The following is a 26553-nucleotide window of genomic DNA, read 5'->3' on the forward strand; positions in this document are numbered from 1 at the left end:
TCAGAGCTCCTACACTTCAGATTGTCCCTCACACACAGTTTCCCATGGAAGCAGCGCCAAGCCAAGTCCCAAAACTTCGAGGGGATCCTGATAGAATTCAAAAGATGCAGACCCACCCCAAGATCCCGACTTGGGCAATCCCTGAGCGCCAGAGGCCTCTGAAAATGGGTCAACAGAACCCTTTTGTCAAGGAGCTTCCTTGGCAGAGTCCTGACCTCCCACATTCCCAGACCCCACCGGTGAATTACCTTCAGAACCACGGTAGCGTAAGCCGGGAGATGTCCATGCGGTGTGCGGAGATCCTTCACTTGCCCTCCTGTCTCCCATTCCTGGAAGAAAGGCTGAAACCATCCCTTACAGGAGAATACCCACGGAGGAGCCCTCTCTTTCCAGAGGTTTGCAATATTGATTTAATGAAGGTATTCACAAGGAATACCACAGGGTTGACCATACCCAACCCTCCTAGTCTCCTCGTACGGTAAGTAACCTCCCTCTTGACCAGGTTCAGTCTATTCCCCCATAACAGTTGGAAGAACAAACTGTAGACCCGAGTCCAGAGAGGCTCCGGCAAGATGCACACACTGCCCAGATAGATCAGCAAAGGGAGCAGGTAAGTTTTGATCAGGTTTACCCTTTCCCTTAGGGTCAAAGACCAACCCTTCCATTGGTTCACCTTCTGAGTGGCGATCTCTAGCCTGCTGTCCCAATTTTGTTTGGGGTAATCCCCCTGGCCAAATTCGATGCCAAGAACTTTTGCAGAGACTCTGGGTCCTGGAAGGGTGTCTGGGAGATCAAAACCAGGATCTCCTCCTCCCAACCAGAGACTCTCACACTTATCCCGGTTGATCTTGGACCCGGATGCCTCCGAGTAGCGATTTACCTCTGACATCAGCCATTCTGCCTCCCCATCAGAGGAAACAAAAACGGTGACGTCATCGGCATACGCCACCACTCTGAGTGGCTTCCGATGCTGCCCGGTCCATCCCGATCCCAGCCAACGGTCCACGCTCCACCCTCCTAAGAAGTGGGTCAATCGCAAACACGTACAGTAGCGGGCTCAAGGGACAACCCTGGCGAACACCACACCCAACCTCAAAAGAGCTGCCAATCCAACCGTTCACAAGCGGGAAACTCTCTGCCCCAGCGTACAAGGTCTTAAGCCAATCAACAAACCCCCCCGGCAGGCCATACCTCAGAAGGACAGACCAGAGGTACTCATGATTAACCCGATCAAACGCCTTTGCCTGGTCCAATGACAGCATGTACCCCTTCCAGTGGCCAGCCCTACCCTGCTCCACCGCCTCTCGGACACAGAGTACAGCACTAATTGTACTGCGGCCCGGAACAGAGCAATGCTGGGCCCCCGAAAGGAGCTGGGGTGCAAATTTCACCAGCCGATTAAACAGCACCTTTGCCAAAACCTTCCTGTCTGCATTGAGAAGCGCTATGGGACGCCAATTCTCAATGCAAGATGGGTCCTTACCCTTTGACAAGATGATCAGGGCAGACCTCCTCATTGACTTTGGCAGAGTGCCCGAGGAAAGACACTCATTGAATACCTCAGTCAAGAGGGGAACCAAGACGTCCTTAAAGGTCTTATAGAATTCAGATGTTAAGCCATCCGGACCGGGAGATTTCTTCAGGGCAAGCCCTTCAATCGCCAACTTAACTTCCTCTTCCCTGATCATCTCTGTCAAAACGCCAAGAGAGGGGTCTACCCCTGATTCGGGGACAGCTTCAGCCAGAAAAGCCGACATCTCATCCCAATCCAGATCCCTCTTCCCCAAGAGGTGCGAGTAGAAGGATCTGACGACCTCCAGGATCCCTGATCTGGATCTTTTCAGGGACCCCGCAGTGTCAACCAGTCCTGTAACAACTTTACTATTCACTGACATCTTGCAGTTTCTGTAAGGGTCGGGCGAGCGGTACTTCCCGTAATCCCTCTCAAAAACCAAAGATGCGTGTCTATCATACTGACACCTCATTAGCAAAGATTTCACTCTGGAGATCTCCTCGCGGCTACCTCCAGTTGAGACAAGATGCTCGAGTTTCCTCCTCAGGCCCTGATACAGGCGGTACCTGTCCAGGCTCCTGAGGCTCGAGAGCTGGCGGAAGAATCTCGCCACCCTTTTCTTAAACATCTCCCATCACTCTGACTTACTACTACAAAGATCCAGTAAGGGTACCTGGCTCTGAAGAAAATCCTCAAAGGACTGTTTTATCTCCGCTTCTTCCAAGAGAGACGAATTGAGCCTCCAAAAGCCTCTTCCCATCCGGGGGGTCTCTGTAACATTCAGGGAAAACAAAATCAAACAGTGATCGGAGAACTCCACCTCAACAACAGATACTGCTGAAGAGACGGCTTCCTCCTTTAAATAAAACCTGTCTATCCTGGACCTACAGTTACCTCTATGATAGGTGAACCCCTCGTGGCCTGCGGTGTGCCGGATGTGGACATCCACCAGGCGAGCCTCACTAGCTATACTATTAAGGGCGACGCTATCACAAGTCAGCTTGTCTCTGGAACCTCCTCTATCCCGGGGCCTCGTGACAGTGTTGAAGTCCCCTCCAAAGACGACCTGCCGACTCGTAAAAAGGTAGGGCTTGATCCTCGTAAAGAGACACTTCCGGTCCCACTTAGATTGGGGACCATAGATGTTAATGAGCCGGAGCTCTTGTCCCTTCATGAGGACATCTAATATCAGGCACCTCCCCATTTCTAACTCAATAACCCGTCGGCATTCTACCGGTGCGGTAAAAAGGACCGCCACTCCGCTATACGGCTCGGCCGCAAGAGACCAATAGGAGGGCCCGAGTCTCCACTCCCTCTTAGCGATAAACACCTCTGCCATATTTGGCAGCCTGGTCTCTTGCAAAAAGAAAATGTCAGCTTCAACCCGGCTGAGAAAATCAAAGGCCGCAAATCTAGCCATATTTGACTTAATGCTGGCGACATTAATGGACGCCAGCGTCAACGGAGTGGGTACCGCCATCATTGGTGATTAAGTTAGACGGCTTTCCTCTTCCCACTCCCCTTATCCTCTGCCTCAGACGAGGAATCCTTCCCCCTCTTTAATGACATAGAGGTGTCCATTTCAGCATTTTTCCTTCTTTTCTCGTCCTCGTCTCCGGACTCTGGCCAGTCCCTCCCCCCAAGGACCTTGCATCCCCAGGAGAAGGAGACTCGGCGCCCCCTGTAAGCTCCGCTGAAGCCGGAACCTCACCCTCAGCCTCCTCCTCAGAGGAAGAGATGTTATCAAGGGCTTGGAACCGGTTAGAAAGACCAACCAGAGGGGAGTCGGTTTTACCTTCCTTAGGTACCTTGGTCAGAGCGGGAGAAGATGTTTTATCTCCCTTCTTTTTCTTCTTTTTGGTGCCGAGCTTACGCTTGTTCTCTAGCCACCGCTTATTATCCTCATCCATACTTTCATAATGGGAGGATTCTGAAGCAGAGGCAGTTTCCTCCCTGTGGATCCTCCTGACCTCCTCATCCAACTCATCATCCCTCGGGGCCTCAGCAGCAAGACTGGCATCCAGGACAGAGGCCGCCCCGGTAGTCTGGGGCTCGCCCCGCTCCCTCTCCTGTCTGCGCTTGTCTAGACACCTCAGCTGGGCAGGCGTCTTTTTATTGCTTTTCTTCCCTGGCCCCTCAGCTCCCCCACCCTTGCTAGTCCCCTCTCCAGCAGAATCGGCCTCACGGCTTTCTCCCACCGGGGTCTCGACTGCATTAGCGAAGGAGCGAGGACAACGGCTGAATGGGTGACCTAACTCACCACACAGGTGGCACCTAATCTCCACACAAGAGGCAGCAAGATGGCCGACACCCCCACACAACGCGCATTTCTGCACAGTGCAGTTTGCACTGAAGTGTGTGGGGTCGCCGCACCTGTGACAGAGCTTCGGTTGCCCCTGGTAGAAGACCAGGATACGATCCCTACCCAGGAAGGCAGACGATGGAATGTGGGCAACAGTACCACCTGAATGCTTAAGTTTTACCATAAACGTCCAGGCCCCTGACCAGATACCAAACTCGTCGCGGTTCTTCTTTGGCATCTCCACCACCTCTCCATACCGACCAAGCCACGTCATGATGTCATAGCAAGAAAGCGACTCGTTACGTGTCATCACGGTCACTTTCTTGATCTGGTTTTGGCGAGACACTGCCTGAACGGCAAAGTCTCGCCAACCGGGCTCATTTTTTGCCAACTCATAATTCGCCCAGAAGAGCTCAAGCCCCTCCGGCCGAACAAAGCTGACATCAAACTCAGGCGTGGAATAGGGATGTATCAAGGCGTAGATGTCAAGCGCCTTGAAGCCCATCCTCAGCAGGAGCTCCACAACTTTAGACCTTGGAGGACATGCATCACTGCCCCTCCACCGAAGACGGACCACATTCCTACGCACACTGCCTGGCCCGGCTGTTGGGAGGGACCACACTGTATCCCCCCCCCTTTTGCTCTCGGAAGGCCCCGAGGCCATGCCTCTCTATCCAGAAGGATAGATCAACCTCTCGACCCTCTACCATTAGTGATCTCTCCCCCTTCTTTAGAGCCTCCAGAAGGCGCCGTTGCAACATGCCATCCCCAAAGCCCGGAGACGAGGAGGATGCCCTATTTGCCCCGGAGGTGACACTGGCATAACTCTGGACAGGTGTTGCCACCCCCGGTGGGGCAACCGGACCAGTGACCACATCAGCCCCAACAGTATCACCATTACCCACCTCCATCTCACCCTCCACCAAACCAGCAACCACACCACTAGACAATGAATTAGCCTCATTCACCCCCACCACCACATTCATTCCTGCTGGACCAGTAACAATGGCGGATGATACTTTGACCTCCGCATCAGGCACAAGGGGCTCAGTCACCTCCATGGAACTGGAGGCGACCTCACCCCCGGTCTTATGTGTGCCCTCCACATCATTGGTCGGTAATTTCCGCTGTTTGGCATTCGGTATAATGTGCCGCTGATCTTTAGCTGCTGTTAGGCGCCGCTGATCTTTAGCATCAGGATCTTCCGGACCAGCGACGCCAACACAAAATAGCACTTTGGTGGGAGGACCGGAACGCTCAGCCCCGACAGCCCCCTCACACTGCCGCCGCTTCTCAACTAAGTGATCAGCGGCAACAGCATTCAGAGGTGCCGAGGCTACCGGAGCTGCCCCCGACACCGGGCTGCTCCCCCCTCCCACTGAGGAGCACACCACAGCATCGTGGCCTGATGGAACGCCCGCCGCCGGGCCGCCCTCACTGTCCAGCCTCTCGGCTGGTGCACTTCCTGCTGCGTCCCCGCTACTACAAGCAGAGACGGAGCTCTGCGCCTCACTACCGCGCTCTGTAATCTCCCCGCGCCTTTGCACCGGATCCACAGCAGAACCCGGGCTGGGCTGGGCAACGGGGCTTATACAGCGAGCTGAGCCTGCCGCCGACTCAGGGGGTACAGGGAGGGGGGCATATACGTATCTTACCGCTTCCTGCAGCTTTGGCTTGGTCTTCTTTGCCTTTTTGTGGCCCCCAGGTGCCTCTTCTGGTAGATCGTCACCAAGATGGAAGTTTTGGAGGCACACTGGGGACTCCAGGAGCTTAATCTCCGCCATTAGCGCTCCTCCCTGGCCGCTGCTGTCACTGTCCTCCCCAGAGCGGGCAGAACTGCGACCGGATGTCACTATCGCCTGTCCTGCAGGGAGCTCGCTGCATGTGGCCTGCGGGTGACATTGCAGGCTGCCAGGTGGGGCTTCCTGCTGGTCATCATCGCTCTCATCATCCACCTGGCTCTCAGGCTGCAGCCCCATCTGCCTTTGCTCTCTGGTATCAGCCATTTCTCTGTAGCGGTCTTCATTTATTAGTTTTTCTTTGAATGGACCACTCTGCTCTCTGATGGTGGCTTTCCTTATTTCCAGCAGGTGAATCTCGCTGGTCAGCCTCTTTACTTCAGCCTGGAGCTTGGCCTTCCTTGGTTTGGAGGCCCCCGCAGCTTTTGCAGCGCAGCTCCTCCCGGAGCCTCCTGATGAGCTTACTCGCATCTTCATACTCACGGAGGCGGATCATGACCTGGGATGCATAGGTGGACACAGACTCCCGGGGTCCCTGCAGCGCCCACCCCCCCTCAGGGAGGTCGGCCTCACCTCCCTGAGTACTCAGCTTTCCTCCGGAAGGAGCGCCATCATGCACGCCGCTGTCAGGCTTCACCTCCATGCTGGAAGCCTTGCGGCTTCTAGGGGTCTCCACAGTCCCGGGGGGAGTAGGAGCCACATTGCTGCGACTCCTGGTCGAGCGTCTCACCCCCAAGTCCTCTGATGTGCAGGCCGGTTGCTGGTTTCTTCTGCCCCCCGCCGGCCTGGTTCGGGAAGCAGAAGCCTGGGACTTGGCTCCATCACTCATCCCAGAAACCAGCTCCCTCCCTGGGAAAGAGAGAGAGCGGGTCCCCAGGTGGAGAGGTGTTGGTTCTCAGAGATCAGGAGCTCACAGCAGGATCTGCAGCCACCACACCCGCAATCACCACACTGACTAGCAGCTGATCAGAGCTGCACTCACTATTCTGCTGGTGCAGTCACCGTGTACATACATTCAGGGTCGGACTGGGGTGTCTGGGGCCCACAGGGAGAACTGACTCTAGGGGCCCACCTACAGCCATATGCAAATATCTGTTATCCGCTATCCCTGTTATAGTGGAGCATTGACTGGCGGCTCCTGCACATCTACTGTGCACCACTATAACTGGGATGTACAATTACGGTAGTTTGCATTAAAGGGCTTCTTTGGTTAAAGCAAGTTATCACCGATCCATGGGATCCACAGGATCGGTGATCACTTATTGATCGTTTGGGTCCGAACATTGGAAAACGCGCCTATCAGAAGAATGGGGAAGTTTCATCCCTGACAGGACACTTATCCCCATTTTAAAATGCAGCTTCCAAAAAAGAGCAGCGCTCACAGTCACTGAGGGAATGACTGGATGAGTGGTCGCATCTCACATGCCGCTCCAGTCTAATGGGGAGAAAAGCTCCACATTCTGCCGATTGTGTCCCAGCAATCAGACCCCCACCAATCAATATCATCACTGATCCTGTGGAGAGGTGATTACTTGTTTTCACCAGAGAACCCCTGTAAGTGCATCTCTGCCGCTCTGGTCCAAGTATTTAATCTCTAAGGCTGCGGCCCCAGTATTTTTTCTCAGGAGTGTGAGCCAAAACCAGGTGAGGAACAATTAGAGAAAAGGTATAATAGAAACAAGTCACCAATTCTGTATTTATCACCCACTCCTGGTTTTGGCAGCTACTCCTGAGAAAAAATACTGACCGAATACTGATGGTGGGGCTGTGGCCTAATGGAAAAAAAATCTTTTCCTAGTTAATATCAGCAAGAACAAAATGACTGCCATACACAACACAGTCCACTATATCAACACCAATAATACCACATACAAAAGAGACAAATATCGCCACACCATGACTAGATCACATATTACCACCACATAGTGACCGAATAATACTACATACAAGGAACAAATACGGCCACACCATGACCAGACCACATATTACCACCCCAAAGTGACCAAATACTACAATACTGATCATGAATACAAACCACAATACTAACAACACTGTTATTACCACCAGTGACATTATACTCAGGAGCTCTGTATATAGTGTCAGTGTACAGGTAATACAGGGATCACCAGTGACATTATACACAGGAGCTCTGTATATAGTGTCAGTGTACAGGTAATACAGGGATCACCAGTGACATTATACACAGGAGCTCTGTATATAGTGTACAGTGTACAGGTAATACAGTGACCACCAGTGACATTATACACTGGAGTTCAGTATATAGTGTCAGTGTACAGGTAATACAGGGTTCACCAGTGACATTATACACTGGAGCTCTGTATTTAGTGTACAGGTATTACAGTGGTCACCAGTGGCATTATACACAGGAGCTCTGTATATAGTGTACAGGTAATACAGTGGTCACCAGTGACATTATACACAGGAGCTCTGTACATAGTGTATAGTGCACAGGTAATACAGTGGTCACCAGTGACATTATACACAGGAGCTCTGTATATATTGCACAGGTAATACAGTGGTCACCAGTGACATTATACACAGGAGCTCTGTATACAGTGTACAGATAATACAGTGGTCACCAGTGACATTATACACAGGAGCTCTGTATATAGTGTACAGGTAATACAGTGGTCACCAGTGACATTATACACATGAGCTCTGTATATAGTGTATAGTGTACAGGTAATACAGGGATCCCCAGTGACATTATACACAGGAGCTCTGTATATAGTGTCAGTGTACAGGTAATACAGTGATCACCAGTGACATTATACACTGGAGCTCTGTATATAGTGCACAGGTAATACAGTGGTCACAAGTGACATTATACACAGAAGCTCTGTATATAGTGTATACATAATATAGTGATCACCAGTGACATACACAGGAGTTCTGTATATACTATATACACACGTGGTCAGAATTGTTGGTACCCCTCGTTTAATGAAAGAAAAACCCACAATGGTCACAGAAATAACTTGAATCTGACAAAAGTAATAATAAATTAAAAATCTATGAAAATGAACAAATGAAAGTCAGACATTGCTTTTCTGCTTCCACTGAATTTAAAAAAAAAATTTAACTCATGAAATCGGCCTGGACAGAAATGATGGTACCCCTGAAAATAATGTGACAAAAGGGACATGTTAAATAAAGTTGTGTCCACTAATTAGCATCACAGGTGTCTACAATCTTGTAATCAGTCAGTGGGCCTGTATATAGGGCTACAGATACTCACTGTGCTATATATAGGGCTGCAGATACTCACTGTGCCTGTATATAGGGCTACAGATACTCACTGTGCCTGTATATAGGGCTACAGATACTCACTGTGCCTGTATATAGGGTTACAGATACTCACTGTGCCTGTATATAGGGTTACAGATATTCACTGTGCCTGTATATAGGGTTACAGATACTCACTGTGCTTGTATATAGGGCTACAGATACTCACTGTGCTTGTATATAGGGCTACAGATACTCACTGTGCTTGTATATAGGGCTACAGATACTCACTGTGTTGTTTGGTGACATGGTGTGTACCACACTCAACATGGACCAGAAGAAGCAAAGGAAAGAGCTGTCTCAGGAGATTAGAAAGAAAATTATAGAAAAGCATGTTAAAAGGTAAAGGTTATAAGACCATCTCCAAGCAGCTTGATGTTTCTGTGACTACAGGTGCACATATTATTCAGAAATTTAAGATCCATGGGACTGTAGCCAACCTCCCTGGACGTGGGTGCAGGAGGAAAATTGATGACAAATCAAAGAGACGGATAATATGAATGGTAACAAAAGAGCCCAGAATAACTTCTAAAGAGATTAAAGGTGAACTTCAAGCTCAAGGAACATCAGTGTCAGATCGTACTATCCACCGTTGTTTGATCCAAAGTGAACTTCATGTAAGACGACCAAGGAGAACACCATTGTTGAAAAAAAAAATAGTAAAAAAGCCAGACTGGAATTTGCCACACTACATGTTGACAAGCCACAAAGCTTCTGGGAGAATGTACTATGGACAGATGAGACAAAAATTGAAGTTTTTGGCAAGGCACATCAGCTCTATGTTCACAGATGGAAAAATGAAGCATATCAAGAAAAGAACACTGTCCCTACTGTGAAACATGGTGGAGGCTCTGTTATGTTCTAGGGCTGCTTTGCTGCACCTGGCACAGGGTGTCTTGAATCTGTGCAGGGTACAATGAAATCTCAAGACTATCAAGGGATTCTAGAGAGAAATGTGCTGCCCAGTGTCAGAAAGCTTGGTCTCAGTCGCAGGTCTAGCAACAGGATAATGACCCAAAACACACACAGCTAAAAACACCCAAGAATGGCTAAGAGGAAAACATTGGACTATTCTGAAGTGGCTTCTATGAGCCCTGACCTAAATCCTATGGAGCATCTTTGGAAAGAGCTGAAACATTCTGGAAAAGGCAACCTTCAAACACGAGACAACTGGAGCAGTTTGCTCATGAGGAGTCGGCCAAAATACCTGTCGAGAGGCGCAGAAGTCTCATTGACAGTTACAGGAATCGTTTGATTGCAGTGATTGCCTCAAAAGGTTCAACAAAATATTAAGTTAAGAAGAAGAACCATCATTTCTGTCCAGGCCGATTTCATGAGGTTAATTTTTTTTTTAATTCTGTGGAAGCAGAAAATCAATGTCTGACCTTCATCTCTTCATTTTCAAAAATTTGTAATTTATCAGATTGAAGTTATTTCTGTGACCATTGTGGGTTTTTCTTTCATTAAACGAGGAGTACCAACAATTTTGACCACGTGTGTAGTGTAAGTGTACATGTAATACACTGACTCACCAGTGATGTCTCTAGGTGAAGTCCTTCATCTTCGCTTTTCTTCTTCATCTGGCACAGACAGCCATCACTTCTTCCAGCCAGGAATCATCTCTGCAGAAAATAACACACAGTTATTAATAACTGATCTCTTCTAGAGAATATTCCCACTCCCCCCCCCCCCCCCCCCCGACCTCTACACTACACCAGTTGAAGAAAAAAAGCAACATAGTGCCGTCCTGCACAGTAACAGGACCTCTCTTTTGTCCCATCCCATGGAAAACAATTTCCTAAAAAGTAAATTATATTACAGAAGTAATAATGTAATAATAATAATTGGAATCTAAAGTAATAATGTTCCCCACTGGTCACCATAAACTAATAAAGTATGTTCCTCAATCTGGCTCCCAAACAGTAATTAAGTCCCTTGTCTAGCCAGGCACCCCCATATGTCCCTTCTGGCCACCATTTGTCTAGTGTGACCCCTCCATATATTTATCCTAGCACATGTGTATCGAGCCTGCCCCCTCCCATATACCCATCCTAGCCCCCCCATGTGCCAGTCTGCCCCCCCCACATATCCATCCTTGCCTCCATGTTTCCAGCCTGCGCCCCCATATGTCCCCCCCATATATCCTCCATGTGTCCAGCCTGCCCTCTACATATTCATCCTGGCCTCCATGTGTCCAGCCTCTCCCCTCATATATCCATACTGCCCTTACCCCCTGCATATATGCATCCTGACACCCCCCATATATCCAGCGTGCCCCTCCATATATTTATGCTAGCCCATGTGTTCAGCCTGCCCCCCCTCCCCCATATATCCATCCTGGCCTCCATAAGTCCAGCTTGCCCCCCCCCATATATCCATCCTGGCCTCCATATATCCATCTTGCCCCCCCATATATCCATCCTGCCCCCCCCCCCATATATCCATCCTGCCCCCCATATATCCATCCTGGCCTCCATGTGTCCAGCCTGCCCCCCATATAACCATCCTGCCCACCCCCCTTTGCCTGGGTCCACCTTGGTTCCCCCTTGTGTGTCCTGCCAGGGCTCCCCCTTGTGTGTCCAGCCAGGGCTCCCCTCCCTTGCGTGTCCAGCCAGGGCTCCCCCCTTGCGTGTCCAGCCAAGGCTCCCCCCCTTGCGTGTCCGTCCAGGGTTCCCCCCTCGTGTGTCCAGCTTGGCCCCCCCTCGTGTGTCCGTCCAGCTGGGCCCCCCCTCGTGTGTCCGTCGAGCTGGGCCCCCCCTCGTGTGTCCGTCCAGCTGGGCCCCCCCTCGTGTGTCCGTCCAGCTGGGCCCCCCCTCGTGTGTCCGTCCAGCTGGGCCCCCCCTCGTGTGTCTGTCCAGCTGGGCCCCCCTTGTGTGTCTGTCCAGCTGGGCCCCCCCTTGTGTGTCTGTCCAGCTGGGCCCCCCCTTGTGTGTCTGTCCAGCTGGGCCCCCCTTGTGTGTCTGTCCAGCTGGGCCCCCCCTTGTGTGTCTGTCCAGCTGGGCCCCCCCTTGTGTGTCTGTCCAGCTGGGCCCCCCCTTGTGTGTCTGTCCAGCTGGGCCCCCCCTTGTGTGTCTGTCCAGCTGGGCCCCCCCTTGTGTGTCTGTCCAGCTGGGCCCCCCCTTGTGTGTCTGTCCAGCTGGGCCCCCCCCTTGTGTGTCTGTCCAGCTGGGCCCCCCCCTTGTGTGTCTGTCCAACTTGGCCCCCCCTTGTGTGTCTGTCCAGCTGGCCAGCTGGGCCCCCCCTTGTGTGTCTGTCCAGCTGGGCCCCGCCTTGTGTGTCCAGACCATTACACACACACACACACACACACCTCTTACCTTCCTGCGATCCCGTGCGGTGTCCTCCTTCTCCTGAGTTGCGCGCCTCCTTCACAGCAGGCGCATGACGATGACGTCATACGCCGGCCGGCGAAGGGAGACACGCAGCTTCAGCTGCTTCACTGGGACGTGCGCCGCGGTGGTTCAGGTAATGAACGCTGCGTGCGCGCGTCCCTGCATACACTGTGCCTGCGCTTTTAAAGGGCCCGTGCCCCTTAAAACCGCAGGATTTTTTTTTGTTCTCTTCTCCCCCCTCTACTCTGCAGCAGGGGGCGGGGCCCGCCGGGAAATTTCCCGGTATCCCGCCAGCCCAGACCGACCCTGCATACATTACATTACTTATCCTGAGTTACATCCTGTATTATACTCCAGAGCTGCACTCACTATTCTGCTGGTGCAGTCACTGTGTACATACATTACATTACTGATCCTGTACTGATCCAGAGTTACATCCTGTATTATACTCCAGAGCTGCACTCACTATTCTGCTGGTGGAGTCACTATGTACATACATTACTGGTCCTGTACTGATCCTGAGTTACATCCTGTGTTACATCCTGTATTGTAATCCAGAGCTGCACTCACTATTCTGCTGGTGGAGTCACTGTGTACATACATTACATTACTTATCCTGAGTTACATCCTGTATTATACTCCAGAGCTGCACTCACTATTCTGCTGGTGCAGTCACTGTGTACATACATTACATTCCAGAGCCACATTTTTCAATTTTTCTTATTAAACTTGTCAATGAAAAGCTCAATTAAATCCTTCTTACCTCATGAAGTACAATTAAGTCATAGAGCAGGTGCAGGTGTATGGAGCGGGATCAGGACCTGAGCCTGCTTCACGCAAGGCTTATGCTTGCTGCATTACACAGCCAGCAGCATCTTATTTTAACAGCAGCAAGCAGAGTGAGCTCCAGGCACTGCTATAAATTTATTATATGCCAATCACTGACAGCAACATTTAAACTGCGCCATCCTATCTAGTGGCCATTCTGGGCACCCACTACCTCCCCTCCTCACCCCTTCCTGTGACATGATGTGATTGCGGGGTGCCAATAGGCTGCCCTGGCAGTCATGCCGGCCATAGCAGTACTCTTGTGATTATCAGCCTGTGGCTGGGCTAAAAAGCTGACCATGATTATGATGATATACTGCAGTACTTTGCCTGTACTGTGTATTACAATACCAATCATACAAGCTCAGATTCAAGTCCCTTAGGGCAGGGGTTGGGGGGCGGCAAATCACCCCTCTTTTGCCTAGTTAAAGATAGCAGGATTCTTACAGAGGGTGCTCAGGAAAACAAATAGTTAAAGAAGCTTGAAAAAGTAAATTATACAGTTCACTAATATAGTTTTGCCGATGCCTTGATCCTATTGTAGCTGCTACAATCCTGGGTCTCTGCCATATTGGTATCTGACCACAACAGTGTGTGATTGAGACTTGCCGACATTCCTCTCCCTGCTTAGGTGAATCTACAGTGGGGAAAATAAGTATTTGATACACTGCCGATTTTGCAAGTTTTCCCACCTATAAAGAATGGAGAGGTCTGTAATTTTTATCGTAGGTACACTTCACCTGTGAGAGACAGAATCTAAAAATAAAAAACAGAAAATCATTGTATGATTTTTACATAATTAATTTGCATTTTATTGCATGAAATAAGTATTTGATCACCTATCAATCAGCAAGAATTCTGGCTCTCACAGACCTGTTTGTTTTTCTTTAAGAAGTCCTCCTACTCTGCTCTCATTACCTTTATTAATTGCATCTGTTTGAACTCGTTACCTGTGTAAAAGACACCTGTCCACACACTCAGTCACACTCCAACCTCTCCACCATGGCCAAGACCAAAGAGCTGTCTAAGGTCACCAGGTACAAAATTGTAGACCTGCACAGGGCTGGAATGGACTACAGGAAATTAGGCAAGCAGCTTGGTAAGACGGCAACAATTGTTGGCACAATTATTAGAAAATGGAAGAAACACAAGATGACTGTCAATCTTCCTTGGTTTGGAGGTCCATGCAAGATCTCACCTCGTGGAGTCAGGATGATTCTGAGAGCGGTCAGGACTCAGCCCAGAACTACACGGGAGGACCTGGTCAATGACCTGAAGAGAGCTGGGACCACAATCTCAAACATTACCATTAGTAACACACTACGCTGTCATGGATTAAAATCCTGCAGGGCTCGCAAGGTCCCCCAGCTCACGCCAGCACATATCCAGGCCCATTTGAAGTTCGCCAATGACCATCTGAATGATCCAGAGGAGGTATGGGAGAAGGTCATGTGGTCAGATGAGACCAAAATAGAACTTTTTGGTATCAACTCCACTCGCCATGTTTGTAGGATGAAGAAGAAGGATGAGTACAACCCCATGAACACTACCCCAACCATGAAGCATGGTAGGGGAAACCTCATACTTTTGGGGGTGCTTTTCTGCAAATTGGACAGGACGACTGCAGGGAGGATGGATGGGGTCATGTATCGCGAGATTTTGACCCACAACCTCCTTCCTTCAGTAAGAGCATTGAAGATGGGTCGTGGCTGGGACATCCAGCATGACAATGACCCAAAACACACAGCCGGAGCAACTAAGAAGCATTTCAAGGTCCTGGAGTGGCCTAGCCAGTCTCCAGACCTGAGCCCAATAGAAAATCTTTGGAGGGAGCTGAAACTCAATGTTGCCCAGCAACAGCCCTGAAACCTGAAAGATCTGGAGAAGATCTGTATGGGGGAAGGGGCCAAAATCCCTGCTGCAGTGTGTGCAAACCTGGTCAAGAACTACAGGAAACGTCTGACCTCTGTAATTGCAAACAAAGGTTTCTGTACAAAATATTAATTTCTGTTTTTTTTCTATTGTATCAAATACTTAATTAATTTGCAGTTTATTACATGAAATATGTAAAAATCATACAATGGGATTTTCTGGATTGTTTTTAGGTAGGTTTTGTTACCTACGATAAAAATTACAGACCTCTCCATTCTTTGTAGGTGCAAAAATAACTGCAAAATCGGCAGTGTATCAAATTCTTATTTTCCCCACTGTATGTCTCTGTTTGTAAAAGTGTCAGTATGACATGCCAGAATTATATTAACTGACAAAAAATGTATAAGAAAGTAAAAAAAAATGTCCTCAGCACTCTCAGGCAAGAGAAGTATCATATAAAAAAACAAGCAATTCTTTAGGAAAAAACATAATTGTGAAAATTTGAAAAAGTAACCACGCTCACCACAGTTGCGAAAGTAGAGAAAGCTTTTTATTCCTCCATGTACTTTAAAAAAAAAAAACGAAAACATTTCAACCTTTGACAAAGACCATAAAGGTTGAAGCGTTGCTTTCTTTTCTTTTTGCTTTTACATGGAGGAATAATTAAATTTTTCATACTTTTGCAGCCTCAGTGAGCGCTGTCACTTTTCATATTTTTTCCAAAAAAAGACATAGTCATGACCGTACAGGAGATTGGATGACTTAGGCCGACCCGGGAAATAGTGTCCACTTTGACTCCCATTAGTAGAGTTGAGCAACAAAATTTGCAGGTCCTTGGCCCCCGTTGGTAGTCCGCAGCAGCCGGATCAGCATAGTGTGAACTTCCTCAGACAAAGCTCTGAATTCCGGCATGCGGAGCACCTCTTGTGATTACTCGGCCCCCAAGACACCATGTCATCGTGTGAAGCCTAGTAGAGGTGCCCTGGATGGCAGGATTCAATTGCTCGCCCTGCCCAAGTCCGGGTGCCACTTGGATGCCAGACAAGATGCTCTGCAGCTCTCACATCGATGGTCTAAGTGCCCTGAACAGAGAATCTGCAGAATGCAGGAGCAGTATACTCTCAGCGACATCTACATACTTTGCAGGAGCAGTATACTCTCAGCGACATCTACATACTTTGCAGGAGCAGTATACTCTCAGCGACATCTACATACTTTGCAGGAGCAGTATACTCTCAGCGACATCTACATACTTTGCAGGAGCAGTATACTCTCAGCGACATCTACATACTTTGCAGGAGCAGTATACTCTCAGCGACATCTACATACTTTGCAGGAGCAGTATACTCTCAGCGACATCTACATACTTTGCAGGAGCAGTATACTCTCAGCGACATCTACATACTTTGCAGGAGCAGTATACTCTCAGCGACATCTACATACTTTGCAGGAGCAGTATACTCTCAGCGACATCTACATACTTTGCAGGAGCCGATAACCTTTGTCTTCTGCAGCTGATTGTTCTATTAAAACATATTGACGTTTTATGTGTTTATTTTCTCAGCCTTCTGAAGTCTGGTTTACCAGTCTCGCCAGGACAGCAGGTCTCAGGAGCTGCGGGCTCCTTCCCTTTGTACCACCGGCTTCTTTTTTTTTTTCCTTCTTGCCCTTGTAACACAACACCTGCCGCTCGCCTTTCTAAGCACAACTTTGTCAATTTCCTTACTCTCTTCGATTTGCTGATGCACAGGTTTTTCTCCTGCTGTGACTTCCTACAAATGGGCCCCAGTATGCCAATTCCTTGAATTGCACTGTCTTTATCAAGATCATTCATTTGCATTATCGGCAATAACCATTACATTTATTTGAAATTTTAATTCACTGCCGCAGAACGCCTTGTGCGATCGGCTCCTGCTGTTTGTTTGCATTGACAGTCAAATGTCCAGTTGCCATTAACCGTCTTCACTTTTATGATTTCATTTTGTTTTATGGGTCATTATTTTCTGATAGTTTTTTTTTTTTTTAAGGAAAGCTCAAAACAAAAGCCCCTTACCTGTGTATTGTAGAATTCTTTGTTCTGCCTGTGTTCGCTGTAACAGTATGGTTTCTACATTCTAGCAGCTTGGTTTTTTTTTTTTCTGTACAATAACTATTTCCCCATCCCAGAAAATGTATAAAAATCATCTCTTTACGTTTATGCTTTGTTTTTTTGTTTTTATTTTAAATATCACATTTTTCATATTGCGTCACTCCTCTATGGAATAGCGACCTAGATATACAAGGCTATATTCACACAACTGTTTTTCTCATCCTTGTGCTGTTTTTTTTTTTAAGTTTGACATCACACTTAAACTCAATGGGCCAACGGAATATGTCCCCAGGTATTTACTATGTAATCTGAGAGCAGAATAATGTAGGGGCTGAGACCCTGATTCCAGCGATGTCACTTTCTGCTCTAGTTTTGGTAAAATCTCTGTTTTCTTTGCTGCAGATCTAGCAGTTCTCTGAATAACCCCGCCCACACCACTGATTGGCAGCTTTCGGCCTGTGCACAGTGTACACAGAAAGCTGCCAATCAGTGGTGGGGGCGGAGTTATACAGAGCAGGAGGATTACATGGCATGAGTCAACTAGTCCTGTAGTAATAATCTCCTGCTGATAAAACACTGATTTTAATAAAACTTCAAAAAGCAGCTCAGCAAGTGGCACATCGTTTTAATCAGGGTCTCTGTCCCTACATCATGCTGCTCTTAGACTAGATAGCAAAAACCTGCCAGCACAGTCCCTTTAATGAAACAGTTTTTATTTTTAAACCGATCCTAGTTTCTGTTCTATCCATCTCTGTGCATGTCTTTTTCTTTTCTCTTTCAAGTCTATGGAGATCTGTCAAAAACAGATGAAAACCGAAAGGCATCAGTTTTCCGTCTGTTTTTCACTTATCCATTGCTAATTATCATTGGAAGGTAAAGATTCAGTTGATTAAAAAACACTAAAAAAATGTAAGTAAAACAGAGGCAAAAATAGTAGATGAGACGTTAAAGAAAAACGATCCATTTTTGATGGATATAAAAAGAGAAACTGATCCGTGAATGTAGCCTAAAGCTATGATCACGTTTCTACAGTTCACTCCACTGGACGTATTCGTCTGAAAGGGCAAAAAAAATACATTATTCAGACAGCGTACCCATAAACTAAAATGGGCAAGACATAGTAAAAAGTCAAAAACCTTTCTTTTATTGTGCAAGAAAGCGCTTTGGTCCCCAAAAAAAGTATAAAAGACATACCTTTTTTTTCCCTCCTTTATTTTCAATGGGAGACCTAAAACAATACATTTCAATACATCTAAAATGTATCAAAGTTTACTCCTCCAGACGCAACCACTCCACCTCCGATTCCCGAAGGGTGTTGGCCCCTCTAATAAAAAAAAAAAAAAAAAAAAAGGATTTTTTTAATGAATTATTATAAAAATATATATGTAGATGCTTGATGGACGTATTAAACACATTAAAAGTATACAGCAACATTTAGGCAGACGTAGATCGAAGTATGCAAACATTTTCATACATTGTCCTTTTGAGTTCAATGAATGAGCTGCTGTACCCCTCGTACGGTGTAGCGGTAAAGAGTTATATGCCGCCCCCTTTCCGTTCATTAAAGTGTCAGTATATACTGTCCCTCTGGAATTTTCTTGATTATAAATGAACTCTATAATAAGTTCCGTGCTTTTTTTTCCGCCGTGTCCTTCTCGATTAGTAGCGCTGCATCTGTTGCCTTCAGTCATATTTTTTTTGTGCGATGCGTTATGATCCAGAGCATTGCTTCAGTATTGTGTTCCCTCCTCTACGTCCCTCTCCCCCATGGTTCCCCATTTATATAGGGGACAGTGACCTTAGGACACAATGCAGTTTTGACAACTTTCCGCCCGATGTCCACAACTGACAAGTATTCCGATTTTTTTCAAGGAAGGAGATAGAAATCGTTTAGACAGGCTCCTTGTAACAATAAATAATCTGTTGAGTTAAGGGTTCTCCATGGGACTGAAGGTTTACAAGCTGACACACTGCCAAGGAGATTGGCAGCTAATTTCTTAGTGTTTTCAGCAGCCCTGCTCTGTGCGGTAACACGGTATTAAAGCGCGGACGGCCCCAGGGAAGCTGCTGAAGAGAGAGAAGTTTGTGTTTGGTCTGAAAGACAAAGTCCAAAAACTCGTATATCATGTGCGACCCAGATCTGGAAGTATTAGGAGAATACACATGGTACATCTATTGGTCCATGGTTCAGATTGGATGATCATATGCCCAGTATAGGCGCTGTCAGCGGTAACCCTCATGTATCATATGGGGACTCTGCTCTGTGCTGCCCCATATACCGCAGCTGTAATTCCCTGCATGTCTCGCACCTTTCAGAGACCGTCTCAGATATCTGATGTTGCACATCAGTTAATAGAAACATTCTTGATAAAACCCAAGAAGTTAAAAAGCCATTGTAACTGACCCCTTCTCGCAGCTGAGGGATTGCGGTATAAACGATCCTTTGTTTCTCTCACAATCTGACTGTAAGCTCCAGCTCCGATACATAGTAGCGAAATATATCATAAGAACAGATTTGTGCTGCTGTTCTATTCGGCCACAAAGGATTGTCTGGGCAAGATACTACTGTAGCAAAGTGTTCAATGTCTGCAGCTTTCAGCCTCAGTATAAACAAGAATTGTCCTATTCACTGACAGCAAGCAGACATTCTTACTATAGGAAGGAATGTTAGAAAATTGCCCTATTTGTTGGTATACTTTCCAGTTGTTAATTTAATAAGCTGTTGCCCTTTAAGAGACATGTAATGCGCCGCTGCTTTGCTTAGGGTTTAACCCTCGCAGTAAAGCGGCATCTCCTTTGTCTTGGCCATGGTCCACGGATTCCATAACTGAGCCGGTGATGGAGTGATGTCTTACAAGCCTTGTAGACGATGGTGAAGATTCATAAGTGCTCCGCAGACAGGAGCCGCGGATTTGTCAGAGTTACCCAAGTGAAGGGTCTGGTAATGCCTCAGTGGTGCGCCCGTCTCCCGGGGCCGGGGGGGATGATCTATTTTCATGTGTTGGTTTTTATATGGAGCATAAGTCATCCACAGCCAGAAATGTTTTACCTTCATCCAAAAGTTCTCGTTTTCCTCTGGCCACTATTCACTGTAGTAGTACAGCACGACCTAATAATAATACCTGCATGGTTTATATAAAAAAAAACCTCATCCGTCCTTTTTATATGATGCGGCTTCCCACAGTTCCATACAGCATCGATCATCCAGGGCCTCCTGATTCATGAACATAATGACATCCCTTACCGGACTGTTACACAGAGCAGTGGGTTGTAAGCAAGCAGATGTGCCCGCTTGTCATAGTGACTGCACCTGGGCACATTTTTAAAGGGGTTGTCCAGCATTATGGTACCGATGACCTATGTGTGGGATAAGTCCTCAATATCAGACAGGTTCGTGTCTGACACCCGGTCACCTCACCAGTTGACTATTTCACTCCGGCAACTGGATGCAGACATTGAACGGAGCCGAACCTGCACAACTCCCCTCACTGTGAAGTGGCTGCTGCCAAGTACTTGAAAGGAATCTGTTAGCTGGTTTTGCTATGTAATCCGAGGGCAGCATGAGGAAGAGGCGGAGACACTGATTTCAGAGATATGTCACTTATTAGGCTGTGTGCTGTTGTTTCCATATAACAAATATTTTATCACCAGGAGATTATCACTACAGGACTACATAAAACGTGAGCCCTGGTCCGACCACGCCCCTCCTCTGATAAGCAGCTCACAGTCAATAGACAATGTACACAGAAAGCTGTGGTGTGGGTGGGGGCTGCTTTCTGAGGTATGCTACATCTAAAAACGCTTATGGTGTCACAACCACTGCACCCAGTAAACTAAGTGATACATCATTGGAATCAGGGTCTCTGTCTCTACATCATGCTGCTCTCAAATGAGGCAGCAAAAACCTGATGATAGAGTCCCTTTAATATCAGCTCCTATAGAAGTGAACAGGATCTAATGTGTAGTACCCGGAATGGCCACTGCATAATGAACGGAGCTGTGCTGTTTCTCCTTTCGCTGTTTACATCTGTGGCTGTTGGAGCTGTTTGTGGGGGGATCCTGGTTATTGGGGTCACCACCAATCTGATACTGATGACCAAGCCTTAGGATTAGTCAGCAATATATTAACTGTTTAAGGGCTTTTCTTATCACAGGCTTGCCTCTCAACGTTTAGGGCCTGTATTGTCTTTAGGGGTTGCTTTTGGGTCTGCAGCTGTTCTTTAATACAGACAGTCCATGTAATGTGCTTTCTTATGTTTACAAGATTAAGTTTGTGGCTTTCACTTCACATATGTACTGACCCTGGAAAACATGGATGGCAATGCAACCGGCGCCATCTACAGCCTGTTACAATGAAGCGCATCTAGAAATCTCCGGTAAATAGGTCAGTGTGCTTCCTCCTATTAGGGTATTAAAAAGCCAATTATTTCTCTAATTTATATCTGTTGCTTGGAAAGCTGGGTTACAGCCACCATTGTCACCCAGCTTTTCCTGAGCCTAGTTACGTGCAGGGCTTCCCACATTTACATAGGGCTGCGTAACTAAGAAGATTCGCAGATTTGGGGTCTGAAAAGTTGGAAGATGATCCCCGCCACCTTTTGTCATCCAGCTTTCCCAGGCAGTCAGGAACCGGTCCTCCAAGCAGTTCATCCTACCTCTTATGTAGCTGCTTCATAACTAAATAGATTTACCAGTCAGGGTGTAGGGAAAGCTGGGAGACGATCCCTGAGACGTGCCTATTATTATTTATTATTATAGCGCCATTTATTCCATGGTGCTTTACATGTGAGCCTATCTGTTATGGAAACTTATTAAAAAAGAAATGGCAGAATTTATTAGTGTATGTTCACACTTAAACACTAAATTGTGGCAATCTCAGCAGTATACTGAGATTTGACCATACTATGGCAATATACTTTAATATTTGCCAATATTACTTAAAAAAAAAATAGCATTTTCCTTGTCGGGGATTTCCAGGGTGCAGAATGTCATGCAAAGCTGCACTTTGTTTTACTGCAAATTGCAGTTGTACAATGCAATGTTTGGAAGGATTTTGACTTTATCATGTAGTCGCACCCTTAATGTTCAGGGTTTTCCTATGGCAAACCTGGTGTATTTACAAAAAAATCCGGGGCTGACACTTTTGCATTGAATACTCCGACTTTTCCTTGCAGAATCTGCGAGAAGCGTGAACATTCTCATTCTTTTCTGCAAAAACAAACTGCTCAGGTTCTTCCCAGAGCCTCAGAGGGGGAACATGATATTCACAGGAAACGTATCCTAAATGTGGGTGCAAACTTCAAACGAACAGGAGCCCAGGTCTCCAAGGAGTAGAGTAATCCAGAGATGGCAGCGCTCCAGGATATCCAGATGATTACATGTTAACATTTTTTTTTCATCCTCCAGTTCTATCACAAAGGGAGATGAAAACACGGGTCACATCTTCTAGAGTCTTCTAAAATACAAGGGAGGGGGCCAATTTATATATTTAAAAAAAAAATGACGCAAAGGTACAAAATGTGTAGATTTTAGAGCCCCGTAGTGTTTAATGAGCGAACGCTTCATAAAGCAGCGAGAGCGCCGTCTCCTGAAAACGAGAAAACTTACAGATAAGTTTGCAACCGCCGAGAAGGAAAAGTGACCTCACCCACATGGAAGATATAATGAGTGCAAATGGAAAGGCGAATTCCCACATGTGTTTTCCCAGTAGCTTGTAAACTAGCGAGATACGATGCAAGGTCTAGGCCAGGGGATCAAGTCTTGAGAAACGTCCTATAAATAGTGCGGCTAATCACGCGGAGTAGACTACGTGGATTAATTTGGGCATAACATTCGTCATAATTGAATCCGGTGAGGAGGGGGCCGCCTGATGAATTGTTAACCTTTTCTCCCCGTCTAAGCTGAGCGCGTCGTTTTCGGAAAGGCCACAACCACTGTAAAGAAGTGAAGGAAGCAATACCATTAAGCTGCATGGCACCATAATGTGTTGTCGATGGTCCCCTGGCTGCAAAGTTAATCAGTTGACTGGATTTAGCGCGCCTCATTTCTTTTAATGGCTGTTGCTTTGCTGATCCATCTTACCCAACTATTTATTTATTTATTTATTTTTTAACTCTCAACTTTTTAAAGGACATCAGAATTCCAAAAGTTATATTTTACTATAAGTAACTTAGAAGTTTGCGGTTTTGTGTACCCAATAAATTTTCCTATGTCCCCTGCTGATCCCAAAAGCTGCCAGCAGTCGCACGTGACACATGGACCAATGTTAATGTTCTGAACGTTTTTTTCACACAGACCAGTGATTTGCGTGAAAAAAAAAATGGCAGCGTGCTGTAGTCTCATTCATTATTTTTCGGATAACGCTCATCTATATTTTTCAGTGGTTGCACAGAAAAAAAAACTGATGCAATATGGACACGGTTAATATGGTTTTTGGTTTTTTTAACACATTCATTGATATTATTAACACTGGAAACTGTATTTGATCTTGTATGATCTTATAAGTATTGAGGTATAAAAACTGAGTCATACACGTGTCAAAAATGGGCAAACAGATGACACATGGGTGTAAAATTGTCATCTTTTTCTGGATGAAGAATGTCTAAATTTTTTATACGCTCATATGAACTTAAAGAGGGGAAACACCATTGGGCTATGCCACCAGGGTCTGACCTCCGGGACCCCCCCACCTATCCTTAGAACAGATTGGACGCAGTACTGGCTTACCACAGCGACCTCCACCATCGGAAAGTGAGTTCCTTGTACAGCCGGGTGGCTGGGAGGACGACTGTGACAGCCAATACTAGGAAGACTTAGGAAAGGCCACAGTACTACCTCCAGCACTGTTTTCCCTTCATTCACAGGATCACTGGGTGACAGTATAATATCAGCTTACATGATTAATATTCTAGTGGCCTTGAGAATATTTGCAATTCATTTATTTTTTCTTCCCTGAAAATCACTGATGGTAAAAACTCACAAACAATCCAAAAATCCAAGGCACCGGGCAAAATCCAAGCCTCTTGTTTGGCTTGATAAAGGCCCTGAGTGGCCGAAACGTTGCATGTCAGTATTTTCTTTTGTGTGTAAACTGGTGTCAATAAAACTTTTTTGAAGGAGATTACCCGTTGCCTTTGATTTTCAGGTTGTTTGCCGTTTTTGCAACCTAGTGGAGGGTTGTATCAAGTCTGCATGGGTCACAAAGTGGTGCACGGAATATACTTTTTATAAAGGTTAAAACTGACACTGATGAAAGTTGGATCCAAAACACTGATGAACATCGGTCCTTGGTTTTACATATGAGAAAAATTACCGACGTCTGAATGAGGCCTAAATCTGTACAGATTGAAGCCACTGAATATAAACAAGAATGGCAGCCAGAAGAGGCCATATTCCTTTATTTTTTTCATTGACGTATTAGGGCTTCTTTCATTAGAACCATTTTGACCTGATAGGTTATATAGTCAAATCAAGTCATAAGGCCTTTGTGGGGTCCCATTGTTACCCATCGATCGTGTCACGGGGTGCCAATTGGCTAACGGGCCACCCACTTTACTCTTATCCAACACCTTAGATTAAGTGGATATTGACTGCAGCATCTACGGGGTTAAGCTGCTAGGCCGTTGCAGCGTTGCTGTGCATCCAGCCACCCTCCCGCTGCAGTCTCTTGGATGCACTGGTCAGTAACCACAAGCTCCTAACAATGGATATATCAGTCAATGGTCCAGATTAAGCACTGTTTATTAACACCCCTTTATCCCAAGTAAGCATTAATCTGTATAAAATAGGGTTTACAGAGGTCAAAGAAACAAATTCTATTCTCTGAGCGTCAGGATTTGTAGGGGAAATGCCCTTTGATTAGCACAAAGTCACGTCTCTCCTGAGTGATGGAAAATGGCTGTTATAGGATGAGGTCCTTCTAGTGACAGATACAGTTATATGAAAAAGTTTGGGCACCCCTATTAATCTTAAGCTTAATGTTTTATAAAAATTGGTGTTTTTGCAACAGCTATGTCAGTTTGATCTATGTAATAACTGTTGGACACAGTAATGTTTCTGCCTTGAAATGAGGTTTATTGTACTAACAGAAAATGTGCAATCTGCATTCAAACAAAATTTGACAGGTGCATAAGTATGGGCACCTCACCAGAAAAGTGACATTAATATTTAGTAGATCCTCCTTTTGCAAAAATAACAGCCTCTAGTCGCTTCCTGTAGCTTTTAATGATTTCCTGGATCCTGGATGAAGGTATTTTTGACCATTCCTCTTTACAAAACAATTCCAGTTCAGTTAAGTTTGATGGTCGCCGAGCATGGACAGCCCTCTTCAAATGATCCCACAGATGTTCAATGATATTCAGGTCTGGGGACTGGGATGGCCATTCCAGAACATTGTAATTGTTCCTCTGCATGAATGCCTGAGTAGATTTGGAGCGGTGTTTTGGATCATTGTCTTGCTGAAAGATCCATCCCCTGCGTAACTTCAACTTTATCACTGATTCTTGAACATTATTGTCAAGAATCTGCTGATACTGAGTGGAATCCATGCGTCCCTCAACTTTAACAAGATTCCCGGTGCCGGCATTGGTCACACAGCCCCAAAGCATGATGGAACCTCCACCAAATTTTACTGTGGGTAGCAAGTGTTTTTCTTGGAATGCTGTGCTTTTTTGCCGCCATGCATGACGCCTTTTTGTATGACCAAACAACTCAATCTTGGTTTCATCAGTCCACAGGACCTTCTTCCAAAAAGAAATTGGCTTCTCCAAATGTGCTTTTGCATACCTCAGCCGACTCTGTTTGTGGCGTGCTTGCAGAAACGGCTTCTTTCGCATCACTTTCCCATACAGCTTCTCCTTGTGCAAAGTGCGTTGTATAGTTGACCGATGCACAGTGACACCATCTGCAGCAAGTTGATGCTGCAGCTCTCTGGAGGTGGTCTGAGGATTGTCCTTGACTGATCTCACCATTCTTCTTCTCTGCCTTTCTGATGTTTTTCTTGGCCTGCCACTTCTGGCCTTAACAAGAACTGTCCCTGTGTTCTTCCATTTCCTTACTATGTTCCTCTCAGTGGAAACTGACAGGTTAAACTCTGAGACAGCTTTTTGTATCCTTCCCCTGAACAACTATGTTGAATAATCTTTGTTTTCAGATCATTTGACAGTTGTTTTGAGGAGCCCATGATGCCACTCTTCAGAGGAGATTCAAACAGGAGAACAACTTGCAAGTGGCCACTTTAAGTAGCTTTTCTCATGATTGCATACACCTGGCTATGAAGTTCAAAGCTCAGTGAGGTTACAAAACCAAAAAAAGTGCTTTAGTAAGTCAGTAAAAAGTAGGTAGGAGTATTTAAAACATGAAAATGATAAGGGTGCCCATACTTATGCACCTGACAAATTTTGTTTGAATGCAGATTGCACATTTTCTGTTAGTACAATAAACCTCATTTCAAGGCAGAAACATTACTGTGTCCAACAGTTATTACATATATCAAACCGAAATAACTGCTGCAAAAACACCAATTTTTATAAAACATTAAGCTTAAGATTAATAGGGGTGCCCAAACTTTTTCA

General features: G+C 46.4%; 1 protein-coding gene across 1 annotated transcript in view; it reads left to right on the plus strand.

Moving 5' to 3' along the window:
• The window catches only part of DNAJC11 (DnaJ heat shock protein family (Hsp40) member C11), a 172735-nt gene that overhangs the window by 85825 nt on the left and 60357 nt on the right, over positions 1-26553 (plus strand). The window lies entirely within an intron of this gene.

The sequence above is a fragment of the Phyllobates terribilis genome, unplaced genomic scaffold (genome assembly GCF_046119375.1).
Source record: "Phyllobates terribilis strain yellow unplaced genomic scaffold, ASM4611937v1 Scaffold_12__6_contigs__length_324123572, whole genome shotgun sequence".
Classification (NCBI taxonomy): Eukaryota; Metazoa; Chordata; class Amphibia; order Anura; family Dendrobatidae; genus Phyllobates; species Phyllobates terribilis.